At 42.2% G+C, this 20,127-nt stretch overlaps 1 protein-coding gene across 4 annotated transcripts in view; it reads left to right on the top strand.

The window, feature by feature from the left end:
• ARHGEF3 (Rho guanine nucleotide exchange factor 3) overlaps positions 1 to 20,127 on the top strand; it is a 242,922-nt gene that overhangs the window by 91,691 nt on the left and 131,104 nt on the right. The gene's annotated exons all lie outside the window — the stretch shown is intronic.

Raw genomic sequence — 20,127 nt, 5'->3', positions numbered from 1 at the left:
TTGTAGGATTCCTAAAGTGATCCTAGTGTTTTGAATGTTCATCATTGGGAAGATGAAGTCTCATAATATCAGGGGAGATTCAGACTTGCTGGTATTCTCATTAAAAGTATTGGTGCCTGTTTGGGTTATTTCGGAAGGAACGGCTGGAAATGTATTTCTTTGGGCTGAAGAATGATTAGGAGCCCTGAAGCTCACTGTCTCTGTTCCTTTTGTTTGTGGGTAGGTGTTAAACCTTTGGGTAATCCAAAGGTATTTTTTAAAGAAAATGCCCATTGTCTTTTCTGTTTCTCTCATCAGAACTGTGTTTCTGAGACTGATGTTTGTAATACTAATTCCAACTCTTGCACATGGCCATTAAAGACATACATTTTCAATCTTTTCTTGTGACTTGAGTGATTTCACTATCTTTCTCCTTTCCCACCTTACTCACCTAGCTCTTTGCTCACCTGATAAAGAATACTTTTGAGCCTTTAGGATATGGAAATTGATGACATTTGAAATGATTCACCACACTTCAGGGATAGTGCAACATTAATAAAAATATTACAATAGTAGCTAACATTTTATAGATTTTTTTTGTTACTTTACTTGCCTTAGCTCATGAAATTCTTTTAGGGCTTGGCTGTTATTATTATCCCCATTTTGCTGGTGGTAAAACTGGGGCTGGGGAGGATAAATACTTTGCCCATGGTCTCCTACCTCGTTAGTAGTGGGTCAGACTTCAGGCTCAGGCAGAGTGGATCCAGAAATGATACTCTTAGCTTGTAGGTGCTCGTGATGATTTGAGTGGCAGGGCCCTTCCTATATCTCCTGTCATGTGCAGCATCTTTGGTAGCACTTTGCTTTCCAATCCTTTGGCAGATCAGCTCATTTTGGTGGATATTTGCCTTGGTCCAATTAGCGCCTATGGAAGAGGCATCTATGACAAGTCACTGCCTTCTCTGGATTCAGTTTCCCACTTGTCAAGCTGAGATGTCTCTAAACTCATTTTAGCTCTGCTGTGAATCTAAGGTATGACTTTTTGGACAAAGAGTCAAATAGTTCTTGTATCTTCTCTATTTCAAAGTCAAATGATTCAATAAGTGCTTTTAAGCACACATTTCCCAAGGATATCGACTGGAACTCAAACTGTGATTGGCTGGCTGGGTACTGACCTTTATCCTGTTCTTGAAAATATCATTGAGTGAATATCATTGAGCCAAATATCATTGGCTCTGAGACTCTCTAGAGAAAGCACCTGGAGAAATTGGGTTTGGGAGAGCCCATAGGTAGCTGGATATAGAGGAAGAGAAAGGGAAGGGTGAAGCCCTGTAAAGGTCTCAAAAAGTCCATCTTCTGAGATGTAACCAAAATAGTTCTGTAATGTATACCTTATAGGGTTGTTATGAGGGGTCAGTGAAGTGACTCAAGACAGTGCCTAGCACAGAGTCCGCACTCAGCAAACATGACCCATGTCCCAGGTCTTATTGACCATATTTGTTGGTGGCTACCAGAGAAGTGACTCCTTAGTGCGTAAGGGCTCAGCAACAACAGGGCTGTGAAGCGTCTTATATCCTGAGTTAAACATGGCCCTGGTTTGATTCGTGGAGGGAAGGAAGTGCCGTATTACATGGAAAGTCAGTACTTCATTTTAAAGCCCCGATTCCAGCCATGTTTTTACAGCTTGCCCAGAAGGCCAAGTGGGAGCCATGGAACGGGAAGTTGTTTCAAACCAGATCCTAAAAAGACTTGTCTTGATGGAACACTCAGTGGTATGACTCGGAGAGGGCAAGGTCAGGGTGGTGGCCCTGAGTGTCCACCAGGAGGGAAACAATGGGTGACTTTAGGACCTAATTATAGACTCTGTGCATGTCACTTAGGGAAGCCAGTTCCTGGTGCTGACCAGGGTGGGTGGGTCTCTGAGGAGGAGTTCAGAAAGCAGCCCCTGCATGCCAGCCCTTTTATTTTCTGAATAACTTTGTCCATATTCTAGTATTTCTGCATCCCTTGAGCGCCTGCCTCAGTTTGGCAGCCTTGTTTATGTCCCCATCTCTTCCCTCCCAAGTCTTCCGGGTGGCATTTACCACCTCTCTCCCTTGTTTCTTGCAGACCCCGCCCACCCCCTGCCATAACCCCAGGTGTTCTCACCACAGTGCTCCTCATGGAGCTGGTTTTGCAGTTAGCCTTGGGCAGTGCTGAACTTCCCTGGGTGCCAGGTTCTCCAACAGAGACACAGCTGGATCCTGGAGGTTGACATCTGGGGTTCACCTCCTCACTGCCACTTGACCTTGGGCAATTTCTTTACTTCTCTGGGCCTTAGTTTTCTCACCTTCAAAATGGAGATGATAATAATATCTGCTTTAGATACTATGAAAAGTTTATAAGGTAATATCTGAAACCTTTAAAATGTGCATCTTGTAAGTACTTAAAAACACTAGCTATGATTATGTTGTGATTTGTAGGAAAATGGAGACTTGAAATGGATCAGTGTTTCCTAAACTTAAGTCATATTTCCCATATCCACACACCACTTCTACTGTTATTTTTCACTTACTGTTTTTCTTTTTTTCTAGTTGTTATTTTGTTTTATTTTGTTTCATTTTGAACTCGGGCCCATCCTAAGCAGTAATAATCCTAAAACCACTAAACATCATAATGTGTTTCCTAAAGCACATTATAATAAACACATTTTGGTCTACAGCACAGGATCTGAAATGGCATTGTGTCACCACCAGATCTACTTCCCACACTTCAGGGACTGCAGAACTGGTAGCTCTGAGCATCCAAGGCCCAGGTTGCTGCCTGCTGTGATTTTGACAGTGCTCCTCCCACCAGAATGAACAGTCAGCTCATCCTTTCATTCATCAGGCACTGTCTGAGAACCAACTTTGTGCCTGACTCTGTGCCAGTTGCCAGGATGGCCAAAATATGGGTCTTTGTAGCCCCTGCTGTCTTCTCTGAATGGGGCATTACCAGCCTAGAGAAAATGGGGTAGAGAGAGCCACAAAATGACCCAGTTGCTGAAATCCCACCTTAATGGGAAGTAAGAGAAGCCAGGGTCACTCTCTGCCTGAAATCTCTGGATGTAGGTAAAGGAGACTGTCTCAGTCATTGCTGAGTAACAACCATGCCAAATTCAGTGGCAAACAATAACAAGCATTTTTTTTTAATTGAAGTATAGTTAGCTTACAATGTTGTGTCAATTTCTGGTGTACAGCGTAATGTTTTAGTCATATATATATACATACATGTATTCTTTTTCGTATTCTTTTTCCTTATAGGTTACTATAAGACACTGAATATAGTTACCTGTGCTATACAGTAGAAACTTGCTGTTCATATATTTTATATATAGATGATCATATAGATAGATAGATAGATAGATAGATAGATAGATAATTTATGGGTCTCAAACCCCCAATTTATCCCTTCCCACCTCATTTCCCCACTGGTATAACCACAGGTTTGTTTTCTATGTTTGTGAGTCTATTTTTATTTTGTAAATAAGTTCATCTGGGTCTTTTTTTTTTTAAGATTCTACACATAAGTGATATCATATGGTATTTTTCTTTCTCTTTCTGGCTTACTTAACTTAGAATGACATTCTCCAGGTCTATCCATGTTGCTGCAAGTGGCATTATTTTATTCTTTTTTAGGCTGAGTTGTATTCCATTGTATAAATATACCGCAACGTGTTTATTCAGCCACCTGTCAATGGACATTTAGGTTGTTTCCATGTGTTGGCTGCTGTAAAGAGTGCAACAAGCATTTATTGTTATGCTCGCAGGTGTGCAGGTGGACTGGTGCAGGTCCATTAGCTGCCCACATGTATATTCTTCTCCTTTGTAGGTCAGAAGATCCCAGAGGAACAAGCAAAAATACACAATGTCTCTTAATGCCTAAGCTCAGAATAGGTACATTGACCCTTTTACCCATATTCCATTTGCCAGAGCAAATGTGTGTGATACTGTCACAGACAGTATTAAGCCATGCAAGTCAGAGGAGGGTATAGAATTTTGCTGAAGAATAAATTAATCTACCACAGAAATCATCATTATTTACTCACTCAGCTTAGATTTATTGAGTGCATACTATGTGGAGTACTCTGTCATGTTGGGGGAGGATAAGTATGGTTCCAGTAAGTGATGAAGATGATGAGAGCATCTAACCCAAGGCTTGGCATGTATTAGGTCTTAAATAAATAGTCAGTGAATGAATATCTGCTCTTACCTTTGAAATGCTGACTGGTGGTGAGTATTTCACATGGGTTATCTCATATTCCTCCCCTTTCCTTCTCCCCCAGCTGGGCAGGTACAGTCATCCCAGGTCAAACAAGTGGGCTGCTGTATTGTATTGTCTTGGCCTGTAGAATACTTAAAATCTTCTGATGTGAGGAAGGGGAGAGTTGGTGAAGGCACAGCAGTGGGGAGAAGCTGAGTGCAAAAAGAGCATCCTTGATGTAGAGGGAAGACATGGGCTTTGCACCAAAGAGGCTCCAGTTCAAATCTCCCGTGTGTTTATTCCATGTACGCTTTGTGTACTGTCTTGGGTGCTAACTCTTTAAGCACCCACCGTGTACTAAGAATTTAGTGTGGTACTTGGCCTCTCATAGTTTCTTTACATCACTAGCCCCCTGCCTTCTTGAAGTCACACACATCTTGAAATATTCTCTTCAGAAAACTGCACATCGTTGTGAAGATGTCTGTGCAGGTCCCTGGCCCCAGGTGAAGCACTTTGCTCTCATGATTCATTCCATCCCCACCCCTTTCTCTTTCTTTCCATCTCTTAGGAATTTTATCCAGGGAGTGAAACATTTTTCAATATGTGTATGCCAGTGTCAGGCTCAGGGTCTGACTCATGTTAGTTGCCCAGTGAGTGTTTTTTAAAGGACTGAAAGAATGAGAATGAAGGTATTAGTGATATTTCATTTGCACGTGCATGGAGTCACAAAACTTTCTGACAGTGTGAGATGGAAAAACTCATGTATTTTACAGATGATAAAACTGAGACCCAGAGAGGCCAGTTCACTTGCTCAAAGCCACACAGCTGATGATGATGATAATGATGATACATTAATATTTTCCTCCAAGCAAATGAGTTATGTTCAGGGACAGTTAGGTCTCATTCCCTCAGTACCTGGTTAGAAAATATTCTGATCTATCAGGTTTATGGATCATGTTGCAAAACTGAGTTTTCTTGACCTTCATAGCCAAAGCCGAAGATGGGGATGGCAGAAACGTATATGCCATGTCTCAACTATAGAACCACTGTGGCATCAGCCCTTTCCAGAAGAGCCCTTGTCCCCCGCCTCTTTCTCTGGGTGACAAGGGCTCCCCTTTCCACTCCGTCCCTCAGTCCCTGCCCAGAGTTGTGTGTACCAACTGCTGAGAATGCAGGGGAGATGAGGCTGAGATGAGACATTTGTCAAGCCAAGGGGCCAGGTCAAGCCAAGGGTGGAAGGTGGGTTAGGGTCGGTGCAGGGGAGGAATTTGTTCCTGCAGACTCCTGGAAATCTTATTTGGAGCCCTTCTTCTATTCTTAGTTTCGAAGGCACTTTGTTCTCTGGTGCATTGTTTTAACAGCCACCAGGAAATCAGTCCCTGCTCAGGGTCAGCGATGCCACTGGTTCCTGCCTGTGGCCGCCCAGGTGGGAAGTGTACTGGTTTGTTTAAGGGCTAATTGTTCATCAAGATCATTGCTGCCCTTTCTCCTTTTGTGTCTCACCCTGTCTGCATGGGACAGGGAAGGGTGAAAAGGAAAAAGAGATTCCAGTGAGTCTGTTTTTCTTTATAGCAATAGTAATTCCACTTATTTCTGTGTAAAAAGAAAAATGCTAAAATTCAGCCTTTAACAGCACTGTGCCCTCTGGAGCAGCATTTTCCGATAGAAACAGAACATGAGCCACATGTGTAAATTTAAATTTCCTAGTAGCCACATTAAAAGAGGTAAAAAGAAACAGATGAAATTAATTTTAATGATTTATTTAACCCAATATATTCAAATGTTAGCATTTTAACATGTAATCAATATGAAAGTTATTAAGGAGACATTTTACATTCTTTTTTTTTATACTAAGTATTCAGATCCAGTGCATATTATCCATTTGGAGCACATCTCAGTTCAGACTAGCCACATTTCAAGTGCTCAGTACCCACGTGTGGGCTCATGTAACCATCATACAGCGCAAGTCTCAAGCAGCACTGACCAGCTGAACTTTTGACAATGATGCTAATGTTTTCTACTGTCTCACATGGAAGCCACTAGCCACAGATGGCTGTTGAGAACTTGACACGTGGCTTGTGCAGCGGAGGAGCTGAGTTTTAAATGTTATTTAATTGTAATTAATTAAAATTTAAATTTAAACAGCCACATGTGTCCTCTGGCTACCATACTGGACAGTGTAACTCTTAGAGATTTGTCTTGTTAGAGAAATATCAGTTTAAACTTGACCGAGGTATCACTTTTCATCTGCCACATTGACAGAGATTAAAAAGTTGGATAATACTGGTTGGCAAGGGGAAATAGGACCTTTCTTACATGGCCAGTGGGACTATAAATTAGAATGGTCTTTACAAAGGACAATTTGACAATGTTTATCAAATTACAAATATACATTCCCTTGGACCCAGCAGTTTCATTCCTGAATATTAATGCTGCAGAGTCTCTCACATGTGTAGACTGATTTATATAAAAGGATATTTGCTTCAGCAAAGTTAGCAAACCACATACACAGCCAGTCAATGGGGGGAGGACTAGATAAATAAGCTATATTGCATTTTAAAAATGTAATTTGCAACTATTGAAGAAATGAGGCCAGTTTTTATTTGATAGCATGGAAATCTGTCCAAGCTATAATGTTAAGCAAGCATAGAGCAATGCGTATAGTATGATTCCATTTGGGTAAAAGAAATGACTTGCTTGGTTATGTCTAGACCTCTGGAAAAACGTGGAAAGAACCAATCACAATGGTTGCCTCCTGGGAAAGGAAGTGGGTGGATGTGCGAGAGAGGTCTACTTATCATTGTGCAGTATACCCTTTCAGAATTTAACCCAATGCACTTGAATTACCTATTCAAAAAGAAAATATCCAAAATATAAGAAGGAAACTCTAAGAGAATGGTGAATCAGAGAAGGCTTCCTAAAGGAGGTGACCTTTGGACAGGGTTACAAAAGACACACTGAGGTCTTAGCAGGAGGAAAGCTGAGGCTCAGAGGGACAGACAAGCAGAACAGGTCAGGCATCCACGTGTGCCCAGAGGTGAGCAGAATACCAGTATGTAAAACAGAGCAGTAGTGGAGTTTGGACAGGCACCAGATTGGCTAAATAGGAGGGGTCTGTGCGCAGAGTTTGGACTTAACTCTGTGAGCCATAGGCTGCCACTCATGTTTTGAGGGACTCGGAAAACGACACGATTGTGTTTGTGTGAAAGACAACTTTTGGCAGAATGGAGGGTGATTTAAAACAGTGGTTCTAAAGTGTAATCCAAGGAGTCCCTGAGACCTAGAAGGTACTAGCTACATTACTGCAGAACAGATTTGCTTCATGTGCGTCAACCAAAATAACACATCACAGCAGACTGATCACAGAAGCAGATATGCGAATCCAGCTGTCTTCTCTGCAGCCAGACAGTAAAGAGAGTTATAAAAGGATAAAACAATGCTGCTCTTCTCATAGTGTTTTTTGTTTTGGAAAATACAGTTAATTTTCTTTAAAATATGATAGTTCAATTAAGAAGTAATAATAGACTCATTGCTTTTTAAAAGAAAAAATTTTAATTTAAATTTTATTTTCTAATACTGCAAATATTGATATAACCAACATAAAAATATAAAGGGTGCATGTCCTATACTCCATTTCTGCACTAAAAAATCTGTCTGTTTTATCCAGTCATTTGCTGTTACAAACATCCTGAGCATCCCTGTACAGGTCTACAGGTCTGTAAATACTCACTATGTGCAAGAATTATGCTAGACTATGTCCCTAAAAGTGGGATGCCGAGCAGGAAGACATACCCATCTTCCACTTGACTTGGAGCCCTCAAGTTGCTCTCCAATCTATGACAATCCCTCTAACCTTGAGTGAGAGTCCTCATTTCTCCAACCCTTAGTATTGTCAGATTTTTAAATTTTGCCAATCTGATTGATGGATGTGAAATGGCATCTTGTTGTTTTAACCCCTCCCTCACTATTACGCCTGCCTCCATCCCCAACCTTGGAGCATAAGATAGTAAACTCTGAATTGTAAACAATTGAGAAAGAGTCTTTGCCTTGAAGAAACGTGTGTTTGTGTGTGAACACACAGAAGCATGTTCTCTATTCTGGTTCCCTGGGTGAGGAAGGAGTAAAAACTTGAGGCACTGCTCTTTATTTTGGATAGAAATCTCCTAGGCAACTGTTCTTGGTGTTTGTTGTACTTTGGGGCAGTCAGGTCTGCACCGAAGGAGAAGAAATTGGGCCTTTCTCCATTGCCTGAGCTGTGCTAGTGTTTGGGGTGATGTCCAACGTGAGACATTAAGCTGAGACCTGAGGCTTTGGACAAACAAGAGTTGTATGAGTGTGAATGGCTGTCTCTGGACTGGCCACATGTCCTTACCTGGGTCAGGTTTCCCTGTGAGGTTGAAGCCAGAGTCAGCCTCTCCATCTGAGACCCATGCAGGTACACAGGGTCCTTCCTGCCTTCAGAAGGGCCATGTGCAAGGTTTAATGTTCTGCTGTAACTGTCTTGAAACTCAGTAACTTTTGGACAAGGAGCCCCATGTTCCTCATGTTTGCATTTTGCCCTGGGCCCTGCGAATTATACAGCCAGTTCTGCCTGAAGCATCTTGGTGTCTCTCAGATTAAGGATTATTGTCATCCATGATTTTGAGGCAAATCGAAAATCTCAAATTTATTTCTAGAAAGCGTTTCCCAATCTCTGCCATTCTCACTGCCCACATTCTCCACCCGCCACCCCAGAATCTCCTTGGCTACGTGTTGTCATACATCCATACAAGGTTAGAAGAAAACTTTAGAGGTCACCTGGTTCAATGCCCTCATCTTACAGATAATGAAACCGAGATCAAGAGAGGGAACGTAAAATGCCTAAGGTCACACAGCTAGTCGGATGACCTTAGAAAATAGATAACAACCGGATAATTGTTCTCTAGATGCTCTGTTTTACTATTTATGCGTCAGATAAGAGAAAGATAATAGCACTTGTGATCTGGCAGCTTCTGATAAAAATTTGTAAAGCAGACTTCTATAATTTGTGCCCATTGTCATAAAGCTGGAGAAAAAAATATGCATTTTAGAAAACTAATTAGGTTTAAACTTTGTTTTTTTCACAGAAGCATTTCATATCTGTGGTCAAGGTGTCTGGACATTTTCAGTATAGAAGGTTTTTAAATTCCTCGTTTGGGTGGTTTTCATCATCAAAATATTTTTTATAATACACCCTAAAGTGGGCATTGCTTGGCCCTAACAATATGTAGCATAAATTTGGGAGCCAGGGCTGTGACAACTGAGGAGAAATCTCCCACAAAGCCAACCAGGAAACAGATCCATCAGGCCTCACTTCCGCTCACTGCCCAAAGCTTAGCCTCCACCCCTCCCCTCCCAAAAAGGGGAAGGAAGAAGGTTCAGCAAAGATAACGTGCCCATCCTTTAACAAAACTTGGCTAACACTTTGGGTCCCCCAAGTGCTCCTGTTTCCTGTGGCTAAAGTTAGACCTGTTAGATATGAATTTCATTTTTAATCCATGACTGGGCAGACAGAGGACTACAGATCCTCTCCAGAAAGGATTGCAGGGGTAGGGTAGGGGCAGGTGGGGGGAGGAGGAGTCTTGTCACTCATCTCGGGGAAGACGGCAACAGAGTGTCACTTTTTCTGTACTTGCCAGGAGCAGCAAAATCACGGGCCAGTTACTTTGTATGACAGCTATGAGAGGGAGTTTCCGCAAAGAAAGTGTTTCCCCTAAACCTCACTCATTTGTGAATCATCTTTTACCATAGCCCTTGACATTGAAAAATGCTGGATAGTTTTCTACAAAACTGCAACAAAGTTTTCCCCTTGTAGGTACCTTTAATGGAAAGTTTACCTTATTATAATAGACAGAAAACCAGTATGCTGGCCCAAATTTGAATACAGTTATTAAGATAAGTAGATACCCACAAAACAGTGTAACTAAAATCTAGCTAGATGCTGTTGCCTGAGTCTCTGTGCACCCTGGAGAGAGAAAGATTGAGGTTGGTAAACATTAGGTGGGTGTTAAAGGTGAGGTTGCCCCAATCTTGGCCTGTCTCTGATGGGTTGAGAATGGACAGCAAATTGAAAGCATGATAACTTTCCTATTATGTGAGCTGATGCTGGGTAAAGCATGTCACAGCAGACTCCCCCAGTGCCCCATTCATCACCTAAGCTCACGTCAGAAGTCACCCCCAGAGTCCCCTGTACCCATTTGTGACTTCCTGTGTCCTTCTGCTTGCAGGAGTTTACAGCCAAGGGGGTTAACACCCCGAGGGGCTTCTCCCCATCAGTGAGAGGCAGAAGCTGGTGGAGTGAACACTTCCACCTCCTCACCCTCTGGTGGAAAATTAAGAACTGTGTCCTACACAGTCCCTCTGGGGGCCCCCAGTGGGTTGAATTCCAGCTACCCATAGCTGGAACCTGGCGGCTTTACACCTCTTTGTGGCCTCCCTCCTTTCCCCCACATCACTTTCCCACTCCCCACCACTTCTTCCTGGGCATCACCTCCCATGTAAACAGCTTATAGCTAAACATTTACCCAAGATCTGCTTTGGGAGGAGCCCAAACCAAGACAGCTGGTAAGCATACTGCCTAAAATGATCTTATAAACCACCATGGTACCAGACCAATCCTCTGGGAAATGATACCTCAAGGTATATATCCAAATAGTATAAAGCAGCTTATCACTTTTCTTTCTTTTAAGTTCAAAAATACATTGAAATTCTTGGTATTCAACTCTTCTCTGCCATTTTCCTTAACATATTGGTGCTACTCTGTTCTGTTGAGTAACAACGTTTTCCATTCTTGTTGTTCCTCTTTCAATGTGGTATTACAATTTGCTAACAAGCTTGGTGTTCCCAGATTTGCCTGTAAGTTTAATTTACCGTGTGGCGTTTGTCAGTTGTTTGCCAATCTGAGACACCCAGTGAGTAGAGCAGTGCTGGTGGTCAGTGGCTATTAAAGTAAACTATTGATGTGTGAGTGGTGAGCCCAGGCCAAAATGCAGCAGACAAATGTTGCCAAACTTGGAGAGCCACTTTTTGGCAAACCTTTTACAGTATCACGAGGATAACCAGGACTTTAAAATTCAGGAGATGAAAGGATTGCTTCTGCAAGATAAAGTTTCTGTTTTGGCCTGAGTCTCATTGGCAGATTGAAGGCAGGACTGAAGTTCTAATGGGGAAAGGATTTCTTATCTTCAGGACTGGGCCCATGCCAGGGAGGTCCTGTCCTGTGAAACCAAACTGTTCAGAGAGTGGTGAAGTCCAGGGTGAGATATATTCCATTAAAAGTCAGAAGCATCTTTAAATGACTTGGGATCAAGAATTCCAAGGGGAAGGCAGGAATCGGGTCAGCCTCATGGACAGAGCTCTGTGCTCAGCAGGGCTCTACTATGTGGGCACGTAGAGTTGCCCAATAAGTATTTATTTAATATTTGAATGAATTAATGCTTGGTAGTCAAACTTGACTTTGGGTTTTCAGGGATAGTGGCCTCAGAACTAGAGTGGGCTCAGAATGAGTACCCATCCCAAAAGAGCCGCTGTACATTCTTTCCTCCCCAGGACTGGCAACATAATTTGCAGGGCCCGGTGAAAAATGAAAATTCAGGACCCTTCTTAAAAAGTTATTAATAATTTCAAGATAGTGACCGCAAAGCATTATACTCTACATGCCCATGTAATGAAAGGCACTAGAAATACTGTAGTAAGTGAACTTGATCTGGTTTCTGCATTCATTGAATTTAGCTTGAGGGAGGAAACAGACATTAATCAAGTAATCCCACCGGGGTAACGTTTTAATAGGGTTAATACAACAAAGAAGAGGCACACAATTCTGAGAGGCCATAACTGGGAGATGAGATCTGGGTTGGAGCTATCTTAGAATACTTCCTTCCCGGGGCTGACATTTGAAGGATGAGGAGGAAAGGGGAGGACAGCGGGTTCGAGGCAGAGGAAACATGGAGGAAGAGGAACTGGGATTATGGGAGGTGGGCACTCAAAGCAAAGGAGTGGAGGTGGAGATCAGAGGTGGACCAGATCTGACTTTGCACAGGGTCTTACAGATACTAACAAGTCTTGAGAAACTCAGTACTGTTTTCATGACTAAAAAAAACACAAGTATGAGTAAAATCATTTACCCCTAGTTTCCCTTCAAATAAACTGAGAAGGAAAACTGCCCCAGTAGGTTCTCAACCTTATTAACAAGCGATGATGGTTTTCCATGTAATCAATCATGTGCACGAGCACTGGCCAATCAGAATAAGCACCAAGTATGGAGCCAAGGCACATACGTGGGCACCGACCAATCAGAACAGGCATCAGGTACTGTGTGTGGGACTTGTGGGAAGAGAGAACTTGAACCTTTAATGATGGGAGGCCTTTAGGAGCCTTCACTCCCCATCCACCCCCACCTTTGCTTGTCTGGCTCCATCCCATCATGTAGGTGTCATCTCAGATGTTCCTCCTCTGAAAAGCTTCCCTGATCTCTCTCTCGGTAGCTCCACCACTACTATCCTTTCACATTCTTTCATATTACCCTGGTTTACTTTCCTCATAACACTTGGTACACCCTTAAACTAGCTTGTTAATTTGCTTATTGGCTTAGCGTCTCTGTCCTCTACTCAGCCGTGTTCTTCCTGAGGGCAAGGAGCTTGCACGTTGCCTGGCACATAATAGGTGCTCTGTAAAATCGTTGTTGAATGAATGAGCCTATATAGTGAAATGCATTTATCTGGGTCTCTTGCTGTTCCTGAGTTTCTATTGCCAAAAAACCAGGAATATTGTGGGCCCAGAATCAAAAGTTAAATTTTATAAATGGCACATCTTGGTGTTTTAATCTTCCTGAAAAGAAATTCTACAGCTCAGCTGTTTTGGGGCAGGTAGATTCATTTGTTCACGTGTGTAGGTCAACAAACATTTGTTCAGCTTTCTCTGCATGCTGGGTTAGACCTTAGAAACATCCAGGAGAGTTCTGGGCATGAAAGAATTCTACTCTTAGTACAACACTGATCCCCCGGAAATAGATTAAATGATGGATAAATATGCTTTGATTCTGCAAAATCCAGATCTGGGTTTCAGACTTCAGGATAAAAGTGATTGGGATGGGCTTTGAAGTAAAAATTCAGGATTAGAAAGTTTAGCACACAGTCCTTTCTCCCTCCCTGCAGCCCATTTGTGGCTTATCATAACTTTTGCTTTTTACTCAAAACTTGACGGGACATGATAGCACCGCTGAAGGAGAGATGCTCTGAATACCTGTGTGTCCCCGGTGCTGGGGGGCCCTTTGCCTCTCTCCTATAATTTGGGGTTGTGGTGAGGCCCTCCTTCACTTTCAAAGACAGCTGCAGATGGAAAATGTCCCTCTAATCATAGTTGACATCTTTCCAGACACCGCATCAGAAATGGTAACTGGCTTTCACATTATTGTTCTGACGGCTTCTCTGCAGACTATTGCCAAGAACATTATTGTCAAGTTAGTCAAGACGATTCAGAAAACGGGTGGCCTCTTTGTGCTAATGAACTCTAGTTGGAAGAGGAGAGAGGTCCAGTTCTTCCAGAGGCACCATTCTGAGGAGCTATATTAAGGGACATTGTTAGCATATTCAAGTACATAGTTTTGAGGGGAGAGGTGTTAACTATTACACAGTTATTTCCTTTATAGCTGTTTCTTTCCTACTGAGAGAGAAACATCTTTAAGCATAAATTGCCTTGTGAGAATTTCCAGTTTTGTTTGGAAGAGAGCTATTTTTGATCAAATAGTCCTTAAATTATATTCTTCTCAGGCCTAAGGAATTGTGTCCCAGCTGATATCCAACCAAATTCTGCTGAAGTGCCTAGGTGGGCTCACTGCCTTGCAGGAGCATGGGGCCTGCAGGCCCCAGGGCAAGCAGATCTTGCAGAGCTGAGCCTGGAAAGCCTGATATCCTCTGGAGCTGGCAACGGACAGATATCAGATGCCCCCAAAGGGGAATGAGTGGTTATGGGCATGTCTTTTTCTTGAGGATGGAAAAGACTGTACAGGTTATTTGAGAATTTATTTTACTTTTGGCAACTTTAATATCATTTCAAAAGTTACAAGTCCTGAATACCCTTTACCCACATTCACTAATTATTTACATTTGCTTTGTCTCTCTGTATCTCTCTGTCTCTTGGTCTGTGTATCAGTCTTTCAGTAGCTAGACAGACAGATAGATTGATAGACAGACAGACATTTAACACATAAATGTAAATTATTTTTCTTCCTATTTGAGAATGAGTTGCAGCCATTATGTCCCTTCAGTCCCAAATAAGAACAAGAGCATTTTCTCACACGGTGTAATTATCAGAAGCAGAAAATTTAACATTGACAAAATATATTAATTCATCCACCATTCATTTTTAAAATTTGCCAACTGTCACAATAATGTATTTTATAGCTACTGTTTTTCCTGGTCCAGAATCCAACTCAGAGTCATGCACTGCATTTATCGTCACGCAGTCTTTCGTCTCCTCTAATCTGGAACAGCTCCCCAGGCCTTCTTGGTGTCCTTTGATTTTGGCAGTTTTGAAGAGTGTAGGCCGGTGAGGTTGAACGGTTTCCCTCAATGTGGGTTTATTAGATGTTTCTTCATGACTAGATTCAGATCATGCATTTAAAAAGTATCTAGAGTGATGGAAGGATCATTTTTTCAGGCTGCGCATTTTTCGCAGGAATATGACAGCGTGATATGGTGTCTCTCTCCGTGTATCACATCAGAAGATACATGGTGTCAGTTAGGACCAGTATTGGTGACATTAGCTTTGGTCACTTAGTTCAGGTGGCATTTTCTAAATTTCCCCATTGTAAAGTTATGATCTTCCCCCTTTTAAGCTACAGGTAAATTAAAGCTATGGAGGAGTCCTATTCCTCATGAAATGTTAACCCACTAGTTTTAGCATCTGTTGATAATTTTTTAACTCTGTCATCCCTTGTGTGTTTATTAGTTAGTATTCTATGGTACAGAAGAGGTTTCCCTTCTCCACCATTTATCATTTATTTATATCATATATTATATTTATTTACTTATACTGTGGGCTCATGGATTCCTGTTTTATTCAGTGGTTTATGACCCATCGCTATTTGTTTCGATGCTCAAATTGTCTCAGACTTGGCTAGCGAGAGCCCTGTAAGCTGACGCCTGTGTCCATCACTCTTAGAATACTTCATTACTTTTGATACATAAAAACGTCCCAGGCTTATCTTGTCTTTTCCCTACCCCAGCCCTAAAATCAGCTTTTTCTCCAAGGAGCCTTGGGTCCTTTTAGTGGAGAACAGTACTTAGAAACCAAGATCTGGGTACTGAGTGTATTCATTGCTATTAGGGTGTCACTGCTTCTAGACCTCTCAGTAGGAAGAGGTAGGAAAAAATACGACTGTGTGCGTGTGTGTGTGTGTGTGTGTAACCGTGAATTCACTCTGACGCCTCCAATTCCAGTCAACCTACATGTGTCTGTTTTTAGGTATATCTTCTTTCTTTAGTACAGAGACACATAAAGAAGGAAATAACAGCCATCAAATAAAAAGGCAGGTGTCCCAGTACCCAGATAAACTATAATTGCATTAATACATAGACATATACATATGCTTAGGGTATGTAAGTTCACGATAGCACCAAATAAAAAGTGATAGCCTCTTTCCTACTACCCCAGACTGTCTCCAATGAACTTCTTCTACATGTGCTTCTTTACAGAAAGAAATTTGATCATGTATCAGGATGTATGGCTTTACCTGCCTCCAAGTACACTGCTAGTTTTAGAAGCACAGAGCCATATTCAGCTTGTCTTAGGTTCAGTGCCCTAGAAGCAGACCCTGATACAAGTGCAAGCAGTTTGTCTGGGAGATTTTCTCCTGAAGCACTAGTGAGGAAGTGAGAAAGAGAGACAGGAAAGCGAAGGAAGCCGCTGCAGGATGTGATCATGAACAGGTTAGGTCCCTGGGCAACTGGGGCTCAATCCTGCTGGTGACTTCTGGGAGGCAGTGGTTCTCAAACTTTGCTGCACAGTAGAATTACCTGGGGATCTTCTGAAACTCCTGATGTTCAGACTCTGGGTGGATGTCAGGAGCCAGTCCCTGGGAGCCTTTTAAACTCCCCAGGTGATTCCAGTGTACCGTCAAGACTGAGACTGTACCTCAGAGTTGTTCCTCCAAGCTTTAGGAAGCTGGGGGTGGGTGTTTACCTACCAACTCCAGCTCATCACAAGTTGAGGGCTGCTCCTGGCAACATTAACACCCAAGCATCTCTGGCCGATAGAAAGCCGAAGCGTGCCTGGGATTGGTGATTGTGCAGGGGATGTGGGCCAGTAGTATCAGCTACACAATTAGCTGGAAAGGATATGAAATCTTGGCTTTGTCCACCCACTGGCAGAGCACTTTAAATCTAGTCACTGAAGCCCTTTAAGTCTCAGTTTCCTCATGTGTAATAACTTATTTGTACAAGCTGTAAGGATTGTATATATGGAAAGCACACACAATGCAGTGGATTCTTAATAGACCCTTGTTTTAAACCCAGCAAGGGGCGGGGGAGGGAGGGAGGGAAGTTTCCTGCCTTCTCTCCTGCTCCTCTGGCCTTGAGTGTTTTAGAGGGAAAGGTAGTCTGTCAGTGTTTGTGGAATGATAGCGAATCTGGCTGCTGTTGGTTGTCAGGGCTGGCAGCCAGGCCGGGTCTCTCCCACCTCTCACCTGCCCAGTTGAACATCTTTTCCTTCCCGTGGGACAGGAAGATCTTTTCTTGGCCAAGGTGACCTCATCTCTGCTTCCAGACAAGCTAAAGGCTAGATGTCCTAAGGCCAGAATCAATCATTGGGGCTTTCCCTGGTTTGACAAAATCAAGTTAATTTTATGCAATACAGGAATTTTCTCTGTATTTTTCCCCCTCTGGTGCCTGCTCTCATTTGCTGTTACTTCTGTTATTGCTGCTACTACTAATGATAGTTAATACTTGAGAAGTTACTGTGTGCCAGGCATTGTGCTGAGCTCTTTACTCACACTGATCTACTTAACTCTTACAATAACCTTAGTATCCCCATTTTATAGATGAGAAACAGGTTCAGAGAGGTGAAGTGGTGCACTTAAGGTTCTGTAACAAATAAGTGGCATGATTAGGACATGAACCCACTAAGTCTAACTTTAGAGTCCACCTAGCATCTTTAAACTACAGTTAGTGGCATATGAACACAAAATTGCATGTTGTGTTAGTGAAGATTTATTTACCAATAGCTCAGAGAGCACCGTGATTTCTAGGTTTTCTACTCTGTGAGCACATTGAAGAGGCTAGAAAAAAGAATCATGATTCCTGGATGCTGGAAAAGGGAGGGTGTTTTAAAAATAAAGAGAAGAAAAAACCCAGCAGTGTATTTAAAATAGAGTTAGGGGGTCCCTCTCAATTCTCTTTCTCAGCCCTGGAGCTGATACAGAAGAGAAACAAAATGTGGATCTTTTCCCTGCTTGAATGTGAATTTAGTGAGTCAAGTTCCAGCTAAGGGGAAGTACAAGAACACAAAATCCTTTTGCTAATCTCTCCCTAAAGAAGGCACAGATGAAAGGCCTCATCAAAGCCTCTGAAACCACCAAAGATGTTTGCCAGCAAAGAGATAAATCAGAAAGGTTTGCGATCTGGTTTGAATTTAATAATTACAAATGACTAATCAGGGGCCATTTGCTGTCAAGTCAGGAGCTGCAGTCTCTCCATCAGTGCATTTTTGCTGCTCTGGTCACTTGGTTATTAAATAGAAAAGCCCTGTGATTAAATCATGGGGCTGTTCCGACACTAATCAATTCAATCTCAGCCATTTAAAATTAAGTCAGGCCTTGCACTTGTCCTGTCTCTGTGACAGAAGTGGGAACAACACACTGCAAACGTGACTGAAGGTATCCAGAGAACATCCATTTATAACCCTGGGTGATGTAGGAAGTTGGAGGAGGGTCAGGCTGCATCCCAGGTCCTTTATCCATCATCCTGCAGGATCCCCCATCTCTAATACCTTCCCGCCCTCGCCGCCTGCCTCTCAATGTCAAATAACAACAAAGCAGCACTAACGATAGTAGTAATAGTAATTCTGGTAATAACCACACTAGCAATAATAATTATCATTTAAAAAATCTCTTGCCATGTGCCTGGCCCTGTTCTAAAATTTTATCTCCTTTAATCCTTTAAATAACCCATATGATGGAGAAATCAAAGTTTACAGAACTGTTTTCTAGACACATATCTCACACACTTGGAACCTGCCTGGCCCTTAGTGGTTCTTCAATAAATATTTGTTGAATGAGTAATAGTGTAGAGAAGCAACTTGCCCAAGGTCACACTAAGGAGCAAATGATGGAGCTGGATTCTCCACTCAGGTCTATCTCATTTATGCTCCTCATTTCCTTGCGCTATGTTAGGTAAATGTCTTATGAACCTTTTAAAATTGTTGTTAAGACACATATTGTTTTGAATAAATATTTAAATTTATTTTATATTATTCATTATATTAATTTAAATAAAACACCCTTTGTTTTTTTCTTTTTTACATTTTTTATTGATTCATACTCATTTTACAGTGTTGTGTCAAATAAACACCCTTTGTTTTTAAGCAATGTAAAAAGAGAAATAGCACTGGATAGCAGAAGGATCAGTGGTTTGGGAACCAGGCTGGCCTAGAGAAAACTCCCCTCTCTAGCATGAACTAATTTTGTGACCTTGAGCAAGTCACGAGACTGTAAAGTGAACACCACCATGCTTACTTAGGCTGGGTTAAGGCGAAGCTGAAATGGAACAGTCCTTTAAATGGTGAGCACAGTGCTTGGCTCATAGCAAGTGCCCAGTTCTGGCATCCGCTTCCCTTCACTTGTACTTTGGAAGATACTTGGTGATTCTCCTTTGATTCTAAGACTCTAAGCCTCAAAGGATTCCCAAGACTTGGGTGTAGACAGAATGGAAGCTGGCGCCTAGGAAGAATAAAATAGTCAGACTTGGACCCAGGCCAGCTCTTCTGAAGATCCATCAGCTGAAGATATACGGTCAGTGCTGTTCACAGAGAGCCTTACCCAGAACCATAGAAAAAACATTTGTTCCCGGACCATTTGCTGATAAGATTTAAATGTCTGCCTTGTGCTATCAGAAGGTAGCCAAGCCCAAAAGGATATAGCCATAGAGTGGTTCAGAGAACGATGATGCATCATGAAAGTGGATGGTGTCACCAGTAGTGAGTCTCAGAGAGGGTCCACCTGATCCATCTATAGAAACCTGCATCTCCATCCGAACTCACATCCAAATACACAGAAGACTTTGCTCTGCTGCAGATTAAAGAGCCTCCTGATTGTTTTTTGATTTAAGAAGCATGAGAGGGTTTTTCTGGCACCCAAGCAGTTCTAGAAAATGTCTCCATCAAATATGTAACCATCAGGGATAAGGAATCCGACAGTGAAGTACACTCAGGCCCTTTGCTCCCATACATTCCCTCTGCAACTGCCTTTCCTCCTTGCCCCAGGTAGGCACCTAGGTGTTCAGATAAAGTGTGCAAGTGCCCATTAAGTTCATTTGTAGTTTGGTTCACTGACTATTTCCTTTCAATGGAAGTATCATCAGTCTTGGGTTCCATGCTGTAAAGCACAGAGGCTGAGTGCCCATGCTGTTGCTCAGGGCAGTCCATGGATGATGCCTGGTTGTAGGTGTGCCTTGTCCTTGAACACATCTGACATTTCTTCTCATAAGAGGAGTGAAAATCACAGTGTCCCACTCGGAGCAATGTCTGAGCAGCCGTAATTTTTTTTAATGTGCCTATAATATTTTAAGGAAAGAAATGCCCCTGCTGGTAAGAAAAAGACTCTTTCTTATTTCAAAAGCAAGACTATAGCTTGAACTTGCATGTTTTGGGTCTCCAAGGAAATCTGAGGTTGAAGAATTTCAGCCTTCAGTGAGCTTT

This window comes from Vicugna pacos, chromosome 17 (assembly GCF_048564905.1).
Source record: "Vicugna pacos chromosome 17, VicPac4, whole genome shotgun sequence".
Lineage (NCBI taxonomy): Eukaryota > Metazoa > Chordata > Mammalia > Artiodactyla > Camelidae > Vicugna > Vicugna pacos.
The sequence above is the reverse complement of the archived record's forward strand: the minus strand, read 5'-3'. Positions and strand labels throughout refer to the sequence as shown.